The 15,678-nt window shown below is 41.5% G+C and overlaps 1 pseudogene; it reads right to left on the bottom strand.

The window, feature by feature from the left end:
• Positions 1–10,820: 10,820 nt before the first annotated feature.
• Positions 10,821–15,678, bottom strand: part of LOC106561339 (pyruvate dehydrogenase protein X component, mitochondrial-like) — a 51,336-nt pseudogene continuing 46,478 nt past the window's right edge.

The following is a 15,678-nucleotide window of genomic DNA, read 5'->3' as shown; positions in this document are numbered from 1 at the left end:
TCAAAGTTGGCAGCCATCTTTATGGTCAAAGTGGATTTTTTTTTAAACATTTGTAAAAATAGTAAACAAATAAAAACGAATATATCTTGATTAGATAAGTATTCAACATCCCCAAATACAAGTCTCTTAGAACAAGAGCCATTATTCCTTTCAAAATTGTTCAAGCTCTGTCAAATCTGGTTGCTGATCATTTCTAAACAACCATTTTCAGGTCTTGGCATAGATTTTCAAGCAGATTTCGGTCAAAACTGTAACTCGACCACTCAGGAACATTCACTGTATTCTTGGTAACTCTGGTGTAGATTTGGCCTAGTGTTTTAGATTATTGTCCTTCTGAAACATTAATTAATTTCCCGGTGTCTGGTTGAAAGCAGAGTGAACCAGGTTTTCCTCTAGGATTTTACCTGTGCTTAGCTGTATTCTGTGTCTTTTGATCAACAACAAAAAAAAACCCATCCTAATCATTGCCGATGACAAGCATACCTATAACATGATGCAGCCACAACCATGCTTGAAAATATGAAGACTGGTACTCAGCGATGTGTGTGTTGGCCCCAAACATGTATTAATTTGTACACAGGACATAAAGTTAATTTCTTAGCCATTTTTTTTTGTTGCTGCACTACTTTAGTGCCTTGTTGCAAACAGGATGCAAATTTCAAATATTTGTATTCTGTACAGGCTTCCTTCTTTTCACTCTGTCAATTAGGTTAGTATTGTGGAGTACCTATAATGTTGTTGATCCATCCTCAATTTTCTCCTATCACAGCCATTAAACTCTGTAACTGTTTTAAAGTCACCATTGGCCTCATGGTAAAATACCTGAGCAGTTTCCCTCCTCTCTGGCAACTAAGTTAGGAAGGACGCCATCTTTGTAGTGAATGGGTGGATTGATACACCATCCAAAATGTAATTAATAACTTCATCGTTCTCAAAGGGATATTCAATATCTGCTTTTTTTTACCCATATACCAATAGGTGCCCTTCTTTGCGAGGCATTGGAAAACCTCTTTGGTCTTTGTGGTTGAATCTGTGCTTGAAATCCACTGCTCGACTGAGGGACCTTTCAGATAATTGTATGTGTGGGGTACAGAGATGAGGTAGTTGTTCAAAAATCATGTTCAACACTGTTATTGAACACAGAGTGAGTCCATACAACTTATCATGCGACTTGTTAAGCACATTTTTACTCCTGAACTTATTTAGGCTTGCCATAAAAAATGGGTTGAATACTTATTGACTCAAGACATTTCAGCTTTACATTTTGTATTAATTTGTAAACATTTCTAAAAACATAATTCCAGTTTGACATTATGGGGCATTGTGGGTAGGCCAGTCAAAAAAAATCTAAATTTAAACAAATTTAAATTCAGGCTGTAACACAACAAAATGTGGAAAAAGTAAAGGGGTGTGAATACTTTCTGAAGACACTGTATGGATAACAGGGTTTTATGTGTTGTGATCAACCCACTCAGTTCTCCACCACAAAACACCAGAAAATGGCCAAAAAGAGTAGAACCAGCTCACCTGCTTGTACACGATGATTTGACTGTTAGATGATCAACACTTCTTTAGATAAAAATAAAAAAGGAATAGTTCCACCATATTAAAATGAAAGTTGACCTGCGCTTTAGCAAGTATTTAGTCATATAAAAACGTAATCTTGAATTCTCCATGTGGTCTATATTAAAGGGCACTTCATTTAACTAAATTTAAATGCTTTTGAAATTCAATATTGGTGCACAATTTCTGCTTCAAAAGGGACTGGTTACATGAAACGACCAACCTGCTGCAACATTTGGATTTATTTTAAATGATCAAATCAAATAAAATACAATTAACATTGTCACCTTTATGACCAGACACTGCCAATTAGACTAAACAATGACACCGTCACTCCTATAAAGAGAGCAGTGCGGAAATGTGAAAGTAAAGGGTGGGGGAGAGATGGAGGAAGAGAAACTAAAATGAGGAAAAAGAGATGTAAATAGAGTAGGAACGTTCTGCCCCAGTATTCCTAATCTTTGCTTTCAGGGAGGGTGTGTCAAGGCCGGGAGGTGGGGCAAGGAGGGTGAGGCAGGTATCAGGTGTGATTGCTCAGAGGTTTCTAGTTTCACACCAGTGCACTGAGGCCCTCCTACCCCACATCTTTGTCTGAGCCAGCTGCCCCTGCTGCCCTCGTTCATACAGCAGGGAGAAGGCTGGGCCCCGCACCCTGCTCTCATTTTTCCTCTCCATGTAGTCCCTCTCTCTTTCCCTCCTTCTCTCCTTCCCTCCCTCTCTCTCACCTTCCCTCCTTCTCTCTCCTTCCTTCCCTCCCTCTCTCCTTCCCTCCCTCTCTCCTTCCCTCCCTCTCATTGTTCTTGGTTATTGTTTGTGGGGACCTTGTTGGAATGTTGGAAATCGTCTAACCACATATAAGAGAGAGACACACACAAACAAATGTGCAGGAGCGAACGCATTTACTAATAATTGCAGAGTAAGCAGACAGGCAGAAGAGCCCGGTTCCTTCAGGTTAGGTAAGCTACAGGAAGCTACATGCCCTCTGAAAACCTGAGCCAATTTGCTTGGGTGGCCAAATCACTATCTTCCACTCCTCTCTCCCTACCCATTCTGCTGATACATGCGCATCTGAATTCGCATGACAGCTCCTATTCAGGCTAAGAGAACACGGCGAGCCCAGCCAGTGAACAAGAGGAGATATGAGATTTAACACCACTGACTATGTCATTACCTCCCTGTGGAGTTTCTTTAAAAGGGACGAGGGCTGCATAGGGAGATTTTCACATTAAAACTTGAAGAATAACCCCAGAATATCCGTGTACCATCTACCAAATATCCTCCATTTCCTCTGTACAGTTCTCTGAGGTACAGTTCTCCATAAATCCCAAAGCAATATGACGTGTCTTTTCCATGTGATGAGAACATCAATTGATCAGCTCATAAATCCTGAACCCAGAGTCCCCAGTGTGTGGCGATGACATCATCCACTGATAGGCTACTGTGTGCTGCTAGCCGGCTCACTGGCTGGCTGATCCATCCTTCCTCACACAAGGCATCTGCTTTCACACAGGCCATTTACACTCCCACTGACAGACAGAGAAGGCAAAACAGCCTCAAATTCTACGAGGAGTTGACTGGAATATTAAAGACGTACACAGGCAGACAGACAGACAGACAGACAGACAGACAGACAGACAGACAGACAGACAGACAGACAGACAGACAGACAGACAGACAGACAGACAGACAGACAGACAGAGACACACGCATGCACCACTCCCCCCCAGACTACTCTGCCATCTGGGACAGAGTGATGGTCATGAAAACCTCTTCCTTCCAGTGAAGAAAAGCCTCATGTCCCCACAGAGAGAGAAAGATCTGAGTCTCTCAACTTCAAACACTAGATCTACCATGGTCTATCATTCTATGAAAGGAATTCTGTGTTGAGGTATACTGTAAAGTGTCACGTTCGTCGTTCAATGAAGACCGAGGCGCAGCGTGTGTATCGTTACACATTTTATTTTATCTGTGAAACTATGCAAGAAATACAAATAAACAAAACAAACCGTGACAAAGAGGTGCAACATAAACTAACTCAAAATATAATCTCCCACAAACCCAGGTGGGAAAAACAACTACTTAAATATGACCCCCAATTAGACACAACGAGGACCAGCTGCCTCTAATTGGAGATCATCCCCGCCCAAAAAACAACATAGAAAAACAGAAACTAGAACCACACAACATAGAAAATATAAACTAGACAAAACCCTGTCACGCCCTGACCTACTCTACCATAGAAAATAAAAGCTTTTTATGGTCAGGACGTGACATAAAGGCATAAAACGTAATGCTGATGGTGGTAAAACTAAAGCTTAGTGTTTTCACATCACTTATCAGAGGGCTATAAGACATCTAGAAAATGTATGCTGCGGACAGGTGGAGAATAAATCAAATGTCTACCTAAAATAAATGTACAGCGTGCCTTGAAATAACTTATGACCACAGACTTCCTTGGACAAATGTTTGTATTTCTGAACCAACCATTCCGATAAAAACACTATAAATCAGCAGCATTAAAAAACCTCTACAGCATTTCTCTACCCTCCGGCAGGCAAACATACAGTAGCACTCTGAAATGGTGGATGTGCCTTTAACTTGGTATTGATGTTAACAACGGGGGACATAATCGACTGTAATACCCCTATTGTATGAAGACAATATGGCTGGTTTAGACACACATCCCTCTGAGGCAGACTAAATGTAAAGGTTCACTTTTTAAAGACAAAGTCCACTAAATGCTTATACAACAACATGCCCTGACATGATAACCTATTATGTAATGTGACATTAGCGGGTGAACACCCAATAGTCTAATTTACAGCCTCAGTGGAAAAGGGCATTACCACAGATATTACAAAATAATGCCCATGCTACGATATTCATGTATCATACTTGTGTAAATCAATCCCATTAACCATTTATTATGTTGGAACACATCCAGCAAGTGATAAATAGTCATTTCCAAGCCACTGAGGTGAGGTGAAGCATGGTAGAGATAGGTAGTGGTGCTTTATCAATCTGCAGCTACCCAGTCATGTGTGTTCTCTGAACATGCCATACCTGTCAGTCTTAGAGAGGGGGGAGAAAAGAGAGCAGCCACATGCCTGTCATTGTTATTGTATATTTTGTGTTTTCCAAGGTTAAACATGGCAGGGGGAATGAAAGCTTGAAAGCCTATCAATACCTTTTTCTCCCACCTATACCCCACACACTTCCTTCTCTTGAGTTTCATAGTAAACAATGTTCTCCAGAAACACAGGGCCTTCCTATTCTCCATGAAATGAAAATGAGTAGAGGAAAAGACACAGAGAGAAAGAGAGCGACAGACAGATAAAGGGAGAGAGAGCGAGAGAGACAGAGAAAGAGAGAAAGAGACAGAGAGTACTGTTTACTGTTCATTTTTGATTGTTTATTTAATTTTTGTTTATTGTACATTTCACTTGATATATAGACATATATAAACATATATAAACATATGTTTCCCATGCCAATAAAGACCCTTTGAATTTAATTAAATAGAGAGAGAGACAGAGACTAATGATTTCACAGTTGAGTTTGTGTCAGAGCTGTCATATCACCACTCCACATAACATCTGTTTATTTTAGATAGAAAACTCACTGAAGGGTTACTTAACAGAGTGCGAGTGTCCGCATGTTTGTTTTGAATTACTTCCCTGCTCTATTGGGTGTGTTTGAGGGATATTGGTATAGTCAATCACTGAATTAACCTGGCTGACAAGACTCACGTGGTACGCACCTAGGGCTGATGCGGTCATGACATTTAGTCACCCAGTGATTGTCAAGCAAATAACAGCCGGTCTCACGGTAATTGATCGTTAATTAACATAAACACGTCCAGCATCTCATGGATGCCATGCATAGCCTACAAGCCACTGATGCAGACCTCTAGAACATCTACATTATAAAAAGTCTAATAAATCCACTTAATACAGCCTACACCTTCACAATAAATACATTTTATTTTTATTTTAGACAGTTCTAAAGAAACATGATATGAAGAAAATATAGTCTATTTCAGAATAGCATACTCGGAGTCGTCCTTATGTTAAGCCCTGATATGGCTATGGCTATGGCATATGTCTGTGGGCTACACTGGTTCATTTAGCAGACAAGATTTGCTTAGAATTCCATGGCATTATGTTTTATTATTTTATAGTATGACGAACACAACTGAACATAGCTGAATAAAATAGAAAGAATATTTTCTCCAAAGTGCGCACATTTGGCTATTCTGTGTTGAGCGGTTAACAAAGAAACAGGTCTTCCTATGCTTCATTTTGAGTTATTTATGCAACTTTAGTTGTGATACAAACGTTGGACTATATGTTAAAATGTTTAATACATTCTAAGGCTGAATGATGCGACAAATGATGATTTGGAAAAAGTCACATGAAAGGGATGAGCTCTAATTTGTTTCTTGTGCAGGCTGCACAATCTTCATCAGTCTCTCATTCACAATTTAACAAGCACTTGATATTATTCTCACTATGCCTCAAATTTCAAGGCGGAATCCCCCTTGTGTGGCCATAATGCCCGCTTAAAGAATCCATTCCTTCTGCGGCCAAAGTGGCCGTTATGGCCTTGGGCGGAATATAATATTTAGAACTCCCTTCTGCTGCCGTGCTCCGAAGCACCTCTCACTCACATGGCTCTCTCAGATATCTCAATTCTAATTAACCAATGTCCGTCACGTGATCGGGTCCTTCTCACAGGCATTTCAGCTAAGAAGTAGTGAAGACAGACAAGTGAAGACAGACACATCGTGGACACAACTGTGATCATCCCTCTTATTGAATTCCGAGGGAAAACGTACTTTTGGTTTTAGTCCACCAGCTTCAAACAGCTGTAAAAATGATATTTTTTGTTACTGAAATGTTATACTGAGAAACACTATCATTCCACTACTGGCGGAAGATATATTATCAACATTTTCTGAAATTATGATGCAAAAATAAATGTAAAAATCCTTTAAGTCTAAGAAAACAGGGCTAGGAGGTCAAGAGAATCGACATAATTGGGGTGACAAAATAACCAATATACTGTAACCGAGCATGTTTTTAACAAAGGACACATGAAACCATGTCACATAGCCTATCAAATGTCAAGGTAGGTGTCGTGTCTTTGGCTATGCCGGATTAAGTAATATGACATGCTATTCTATAAAATCCATCCTCTGTAATTACTATTTCCTGATTAAGCTAATCATGTAAATGTAATTAACTAGAAAGTCGGGGCACCACAAAATAATGTTTATAGAGCTGTTATCATCCAAATAAACTCTTAAAGACCTAGTAATATTTTACATCAATAGCAGTCAATATTAATCGTCACCTTATTTCAGTCTCATCTGAAAGTTGTAAATTCTTGGTTATCTTCACTAACCCTGGCTAACAAGTTGAATCAGCAATACAAAATTGGGTTTAATTATTTATTTACCAAATTATTCTAACTAACCACACAAAATTACATATACACAGAATGCAAATTATGTCATCCAGAAAACGTCCCTGGTGGACAGAGCCAACATGGCGGCTGGTTACACAAAGGGAGGGGGTTGGGTTTGAGTGAAAGAGCGGGAAGACTGAGGAACAAAGGGAGAAGCTGTGCTATTGTAAATACAGTATCTTATGCATTCTAAATTACCACCCATTTGGAAAAGGAAAATGCAATAAATATTTACTCTGAGCTGCGCTTCGGTAGGTTGGTCATAGATGCTGGCCGTGTTGGCCAACAGAGATCTTGCTGTCCTCGGAAGAATGTCTCTGGTGGTAAATTGGATACGTTGTAGTATCTTCATTGTGTGTTAGACTGGATACGTCGTCCGTCCTTTCCTAGCCCACGTTTACAGCTGCTGTTGCTAACTCAACGGCTAGGATGTCTCACTTCTTTAGTGAATAAGAGTTCAAGTTTATACCATTCACAACCAAAGCTCACGCTGAGGTTGGCTTAGTTCTGTAGTTGACATGTTAGTCCTTTTTAACGTATGGACCGTCGTCCTATCGTCCTCGGAACAGAAGGTTACATTTTCATCAAGGGCTTATATAGTGGAAAGAGAGAAGGGAGTGTTTCATAGTTTATAACCCATGTCTCTTCACAGGGGCGGGCCACTGATTGAGCTGGGCTCTAACCTTATGAAAACCCAATTCTCTCATTTGGAAGCTAAAATTACATTTAATCTTTTCACAAATAGTTTCATATTTAAACATTTAAATTGCACAACAATTCCATGTGAATCTAATAACTAGAATGTGTAGACTTTCCCAGATACAGTTTATGTCGTCCTGTCATCAGTCATAATGTCTCAGATGACAACCGAACTGACATCATATTCATTAAGTACCAACGCATATTTTCAACTGGTTCTATTACCGAAATATGGTTCCTTTCCCCCCACTTGTTTGATGTTCCCAGACTCTCTATGTTTAGCAAAGGCTATTCAAGAGTCCTTCAGTAGAGTCAGAGAGAGAGGGAAGGGAGAAAGGTATTTATGGGGGGGTCATAAACCTTACCCACAGGCCAACTCATGACATTGGCATGGAGAGGGATTAGGTTTCCTTTACCTGGTCATCTCTCCTCACTAAAGTAGGCTAAATACTTTGCTGCATTTTTTACCCTAGGTGAACTTTCTGCGTAGGGTGTGGTTCCTCATACAGTATCTCCTTACACTCTCTCTTTCACAGACACACACACACATGTACAAACACGACTAACAAACAAAATGACACACGTGTACAAACACGACTAACAAACAAAATAAAACACGGAAACACACAGACACGCACACATGTCTCCCAAAACATATCGTCTGTGTTTCTATGGCCACCAGTGAGCTCCAGAGACTGGGTTGCCATGGAGACAGCTGTGTCTTAATGAGATTCCCCAGCAGGGTATGAGGTGGGAAATGAGAACGTTCCATCAGACCCACGTGACAGCAGGTGGCCATTAGAAACGTGTGTGTGTCTGTGTGTGCGCAGTTTCACAGCTTCCTCTTGTGTGAGTCCACCCACATAACAGGGTTAAAAACCTCTTAGGGCTAGGGGGCAGTATTTTCACGGCCGGATGAAAAACGTACCCAATTTAAACAGGTTACTACTCTGTCCCAGAAACTAGAAGATGCATATTATTAGTACATTTGGATAGGAAACACTCTGAAGTTTCTAAAACGGTTTGAATGGTGTCTGTGAATATAACAGAACTCATACGGCAGGCAAAAACCTGAGAAAAAGTCAAGCAGGAAGTGGGAAGTCTGGTGCTTGTAGTCCTTTCAAGTGATTGCCTTGACTGTATACAGTGACTTATGGTTCATTTTGCACTTCCTAAAGCTTCCACTAGATGTCAGCAGTCTTTAGAACGGTGTTTGAAGATTCTATGGTGAATTTGAAGGAAATACCAGCTGTGGTAAACTGGTGTCCCATTATAAGGCATGGGCTCAAGTCACGCGCAATGACTTGGGAGCGAGCTGAGTTCATATTCACTCCTAAAGAGAACGGATAGGTCTGGTTGGAATTTATTCAAGGTATATGATAAAAACAACCTAAAGATTGATTCTATACATCGTTTGACCTGTTTCTACAAAATGTAGTATAACTTTTTTGACTTTTCGTCTGGACTAGGTAAACACGCGCGTAGTGGATTTGGATAGTGAACCTAACGCGCAAACAAAATGGATTATTTGGAAATAAATATGAACTTTATCAAACATTTATTGTGGAGCTGGGATTCCTGGGAGTGCCTTCTGATGAAGATAATCAAAGTTAAGTGAATATTTATAATGTAATTTCTTAGTTTTATTGACTCCAAAATGGCGGGTTTCTGTTTGCTAGTTGTTAGTGTCATCTGGGCTGTACTCAGATTATTGCAAATTGTGCTTTCGCCGTGAACCTTTTTTGGAATCTGACAAAGCGATTACATTTAGGAGAAGTGTATCTATAATTCTGTGCATAACACTTCTATATTGATCAATGTTTACGATGAGAATTTACATACTATGTGTGCTCATTGTGCTCATTCATTGGAAGGTTTGGAGGGAAAACATTTCTCAACATTGCGCGCCAATGTAAAATGCTGTTTTTGGATATAAATATGAACTTTATCGAGCAAAACATACATGTATTGTGTAACATAATGTCCTAGGAGTGTCATCTGATGAAGATCGTCAAAGGTTAGTGCTTCATTTAGCTGTGTTTTGGGTTTTTGTGATGCATCAAGTTGCTTGGAAAATGTCTGTGTGGTGTTTCTTGTGAAGTTTATGTCATAACATAATCTAATTTTATGCTTTCGCCGTAAAGCCTTTTTGAAATCGGACAATGTGGTTAGATTAAGGAGAAGTTTATCTTTAAAATGGTGTAAAATAGTTGATTGTTTGAGAAAATGGAATTATGAGATCTTAGCTGTTTCAAATTTGGCGCTCTGATTTTCCACTGGCTGTTGTCAAAATCAATCCCGTTAACAGGATGAGAATGGGAAGAGGTCACCAACAGGTTAAAGCACCTTGCAACTCCCTTACTTTTTCAAATTCTGTCACTTCCCTCACTAACTTCATACCTTGCTCGCTCTTTCTCTCTCCCTTTCATTCACGCTGTCACTCTTGGTTTTCTGAAGTAACAAATTGTCAGCTCTGCATTTTCCAAGAATGTGTGTGCTTATTTCTGAGGTGAGCATCAGCTTTAATCTGGCCTCTTATTGATTGTACCTGGAAGTTCTTTGAACTGCACAGCTTTCTATCCCCCAACACCACCCCTAGTAAAAATCATTATCATCCTGGGACATGAATGTTTGTCTCAATCGGACAGTTCATTATTTCCTCCTCAGAGATATCTGCACTCTTTCATTGACCTTGTTCAGTGTTGTATAACACATACATTGAATATTACAAACATTAGGAAAACCTTCCTAATATTGAGTACACCCCTCCTCCCTTCCGTTTGCCCTCAGAACAGCCTTAATTTTGTCAGGACATGGACTCTACAAGGTGTCGAAAGCAGGGATGCTGGCCTATGACTCCAATGCATCCCACAGTTCTGTCAAGTTGGCTGCATATCCATTGGGTGGTGGACCATTCTTAATACACATATGAAACTGTTGAGCATGAAAAACCCAGCAGCGTTGCAGTTCTTGATACAAACCGGTGCACCTGGCACTAAGAAGGCTTAAAAGTCCTTCTTTAACCTGTCTCCTCCCCTTCATCCACACTGATTGAAGTAGATTTAACAAGTGAGATCAATAAGGGATCATAGCTTTCCCCTTTTACCTACAGTACTGACTCCTTGGTGACGATACCCATGTGTAAAGTGGGTGTGGCCAGCTGTGGATCCAGACCGTGTGTGTCCAGGATGTGTCTGGCTGCCGAGCTCAGCCGCAATCTGGTGGGAGAAGACAAAACACATACACAGAAAGACAGGGACCAAGGGACACACACAAAGTTAGTCTCACCGTAATGTCCTGATTGGTCAGAGAATATTCTATTGTATTAGGATCTATTTTAGTCCTCATTTTGGAATAATCTTCCAAGAGTCCTTAAACATACAAATTCAATGTATAATCAAAATACATTTTAACATACACTGTATATACAAAAGTATGTGGACACCCCTTCAAATGAGTGAATTCTGCTATTTCAGTCACACCCGTTGCTGAAAGGTGTATAGAATCGAGCACACAGTCAAGTAATCTCCATAGACAAACATTGGCAGGAGAATGGCCTTCTTGATGAGCTCAGCGACTTTCAATGTGGCACCATCATAGGATGCCACCTTTCTAACAAGTCAGTTCGTCAACTTTCTACCCTGCTGGAGCTGCCCTGGTCAACTGTAAGTGCTGTTATTGTGAAGTGGAAACTTCTAGGAGAAACAACGGATCAACCGCAAAGTGGTAAGCTCACAGAACGGGGCCTCCTAGTGCTGAAGCATGTAGCGCGTAAAATTTGTCTGTCCTCGGTTGCAACACTCACTATCGAGTTCCAAACTGCCTCTGGAAACAACGTCAGCACAAGAACTGTTCGTCAGGAGCTTCATGAAACGGGTTTCCATGGCTGAGCAGCCGCACACAAACCTTGGATCACCATGCGCAATGCCAAGCCTTGGCTGAAGTGATGTAAAGCTCACCGCCATTGGTCTCTGGAGCAGTGGAAATGCGTTCTCTGGAGTGATGAATCACGCCTCACCATCTGGCAGTTCGACGGACAAATCGGAGTTTGGCGGATGCCAGGAGAACACCACCTGCTCAAACCATAGTGCCAACTGTAAAGTTTACTGGAGGAGGGAATAATGGTCTGGGGCTGTTTTTCATGGTTCGGGCTAGACCCCTTAGTTCCAGTGAAGGGAAATCTTAAGGGTACAGCATTCAATGACATTGTAGATGATTCTGTCTTTCCAACGTTGTGGCAAAAGTTGGGGGAAGGCCCTTTCCTGTTTCAGCATGACAATGCCCCCATGCACAAAGCGAGGTCCAAACTGAAATGGTTTGTCGAGATCGGTGTGGAAGAACTTGACTGGCCTGCACAGAGGCCTACCTCAACCCTATCAAATACCTTTGAGATTAATTGTAACACGGACTGCGAACCAGGCATAATCGCCCAACATTAGTGCCTGACCTCAATATTGCTTGAGGCTGAATGGAAGCAAATCACTGTAGCAATGTTCCAAACATCTAGTGGAAAGCTTTCCCAATAGAGTGGAGGCTGTTATAGTAGGAGAGACCAACTCCATATTAATGCCCATGATTTTGGAATGAGATGTTCGACGAGCAGGTGTCCACATACATTGTGATAGTGTATAACACACTGTTACAATCAGACATAATACACTGACATATTGACAAGATAAATACTCGACAGTCTGAAAAGAGAGATTGGTTCCTACATCTACCATAGTCATGCACAACCTTCCAATTTATTATATTTAAATGGTTCTAAAGTAGAAAAAGAAGGAAGGAAGTGCTGCTAAGGTACACAATAGTAGGTTTTGGTAGACAGAAGGTGCTTTTTGGTAAATTGTTCATCAAAAAGAAAGGAGGACCAAGGCACTCTACATAATTAATACAAATTTTTATTGGAGCCGAAACGCGTCTGTTTTTCAATCTTTGTTTCTTAAGACTGCAGCTATGTATTCTGAAAGTTTATCTGGCCAGGCAAAAGAGGATAGGCTTCAGCTCTAGTCTAGTTCCTCTGGAGTTTTTTTTTTTGTTACCAATGAGGCAGCTGCTTGCTCTTTAGGGGTTCATGCCAAGGTTGATGTGACAAATGTTTGTGTATTTGTGAAAAGCACTATACAAATTCCATTCGAATTTCTGATTAATTGATGAAGAAATTAATCATGGAGGGATGGACGAGTGGAGGAGAGAAGGAGGTGAGACTCACAGTCCTGTGGGGGCTACTCCGGGGGGGAGGGGGTGGGGGTGCAGAGTGGGCCATCGGAGGGGGAGGGGCTGCAGCTGCAGGAGGAGGAGCCTGGATGGGCATGGCTGCCCCAGGGGGAGGGATCTCAACCGTCTTCTAGTCCTCCTCTTCCTCCACCATGACGGCGATCAGAGTCCCCAGATGCACTGCACAACTGCCCTCTTCCATCTGTGGGAAGACAGAGACACACTTTTAAAATAATAATCACTTCATCAGGTTGCATTTGATTTGACTGCTCAAGAAGACTGAAGAGAGGAGGAGAAAGAGAGAGTGCACAAAATATGAGAAAGGAAGAAGAACACTAGGCAGAAGAAAGAAGGGAGAATAAGTGAAGAACTAAAGAGGGAGAGGCCAAATGATAGGAAGAATGGAAAGAGATCAACCCAGGAGAGAGAGGGTTTTCAAAAGATGCGCAGCTCGACATAACATTCATTACTGTTTCCAGAGGGACCATGGGCAGACCTTTCAAATCGCTGTGCGTCGATCCCCACTGCCTACTCAATTTACTTCATTTCCCCTGGCCGCTGTTCTGTTCCAACAAAAGACAAACAAGGGTAAAGACTAATGGAGGGGGGAATGGATTGCTTACAGTTTCTTAACCCCCCCCCCCCCATATCGCACATTGATTCTCTCCCTCTCTCTAGCAATCCATTTCCCTTTCTAACAGAGTCAAAAAGCACAACATGGATGTCTCCACTCCCTCATAGTCAGCTAGGTGTTTTTCCTCTGTCAATATTGATTAGTTCTAAATGATAGGGCTAGCACAATAGATGGGCCAGGGCCGTGACACTCCAACTATTTCCATTCCTGCTAAAGGGCGTAGCTCTGTTTGCCAGATAGGAAGGAAAAATAAGACAGAAAGCACAACAACAGCTGTTGGCAACAGGGAGAGCCGTCTTTTTTGATCATGGTGACACAGAACTTGATCAGGAAGTTGGTTTCTGCGTTAGATCACACCACAAGTCCTTGTAACTGGCTGAATGTCAGTTGGTTCAGATCACAGTATCAAACAGTTTTGAACCATAAGACTTGGAGGAAAACCCACAGCTGTGACTTGTTCAGCCCCACCTCCTCCAAAGTGCCCAAAGGGTTGATGTTTTTCTCAGTACAATATTAAAGAGCAGCTTTAATATTGCAGATGGATTGTAGCTTCCAGCAATGTTATTGTCGGTATCATTTCCAATCCCCCATATCTTTTTTTGTAAATATTTAGTTAATTTTTTTGCAGGGGACTTGGGAATCTTTTAAAATACTTTTACTTATGTCTTATGTTGTACACTTCTTTTAATATATTTTATTTCCAGGGCGTTGTTGTATTTTATCATTTGTTTTACTTTTGAACTCTGTTTGGGGTGGGGGGGGGGGGGCAATACAGTGCAATTGTGTTTATTTTTTATTATTGAACTGATTTCATCAACTTATTTTGTAAGGAGGGGTTTGTGATTTTTTTTTGTCGTGGCTTATCTTGTAAACTTTTATTATGATGTTTTATTTAATTAGAGATCTATTTTGCAAATAAAAACATGTTCATAGTCAACACTTGGCTTTTCCTTGGGGGTGACACATTGGCAGTCAGGATCTCTAGTCTCCACTAAGTGTTGGTAACACCACTTAAGGTTCCCCTTATCCAACTGTCAGTAGAGAAACAATCTTTTCACTGTTCAGAGATAAAACACATGTTCTTCTGCCTAGCATGGAAGTGGCTAGAATCTTCAGAGGTGTAAGGATAATTAGGAGACTGAAACTAAGGATATAGCTGCTGGAAGGTGACCATTGGTGATCATCGGGTCCTGTTGGAAGGTGAACCTTCGGCCCCAGTTTGAGGTCCTGAGTGCTCTGCAGCAGGTTTTCATCAAGGACCTCTCTGTACTTTGCTACGTTCATCTTTCCCTCAATCCTGACAAGTCTCCCAGTCCCTGCTGCTAAAAAACATCCCCACAGCACGATGCTGCCACCAACATGCTTCACAGTAGGGAGGATGCCAGGTTTCCTCCAGACGTGACGCTTGGCATTCAGGCCAAAGAGTTCAATCTTGGTTTCATCAGACCAGATCATCTTGTTTCTCATGGTCTGAGAGTACTTTAGGTGCCTTTTGGCAAACTCCAAGCGGGCTGTCATGTACCTTTAACTGAGTGGCTTCCGTCTGGCCATTCTACCACAAAAGGCCTAAATTGATGAAGTGCTGCAGAGATGGTTGTCCTTCTGGAAGATTCTCCCATCTCCACAGAGGAGCTCTAGAGCTCTGTCAGAGTGACCATCGGGTTCTCGGTCAACTCGTGGGTGAACAGGGAGTACAGCAGAGTAATGACGACACACCCCTGGGGTTGCCCTGTGTTAAGAGTCAATGTGGAGGAGGTGTTGTTGCCAGTGTTCACAGCCTGTGGTCTTCCCGTCAGAAAGTTAAGGATCCCGTTACAGAGGGTTGTGTCCAGATCCAGGGCTCTGAGCTTGGTGTCAAGCTTCGATGGAACAATAGTGTTGAATGCTTAACTGTAGTCAATGAACAACATTCTCACATAGGTGTTTTTCTTGTACAGATGTGTTAAGGCCATGTGAATAGCGATAGAAATGGCATCTTTCGTGGATCTGTTGGAGAGGTAGGCAAATTGGAGTGGGTCCAGTGTGCCTGGCATCCCTTGATCTGGGCCTTGACAAGCCTCTTGGAGTACTTCATGATGACTGAGGTGAGCGCGACA

The sequence above is a fragment of the Salmo salar genome, chromosome ssa17 (genome assembly GCF_905237065.1).
Source record: "Salmo salar chromosome ssa17, Ssal_v3.1, whole genome shotgun sequence".
In the NCBI taxonomy this organism is placed as follows: Eukaryota; Metazoa; Chordata; class Actinopteri; order Salmoniformes; family Salmonidae; genus Salmo; species Salmo salar.
The sequence above is the reverse complement of the archived record's forward strand: the minus strand, read 5'-3'. Positions and strand labels throughout refer to the sequence as shown.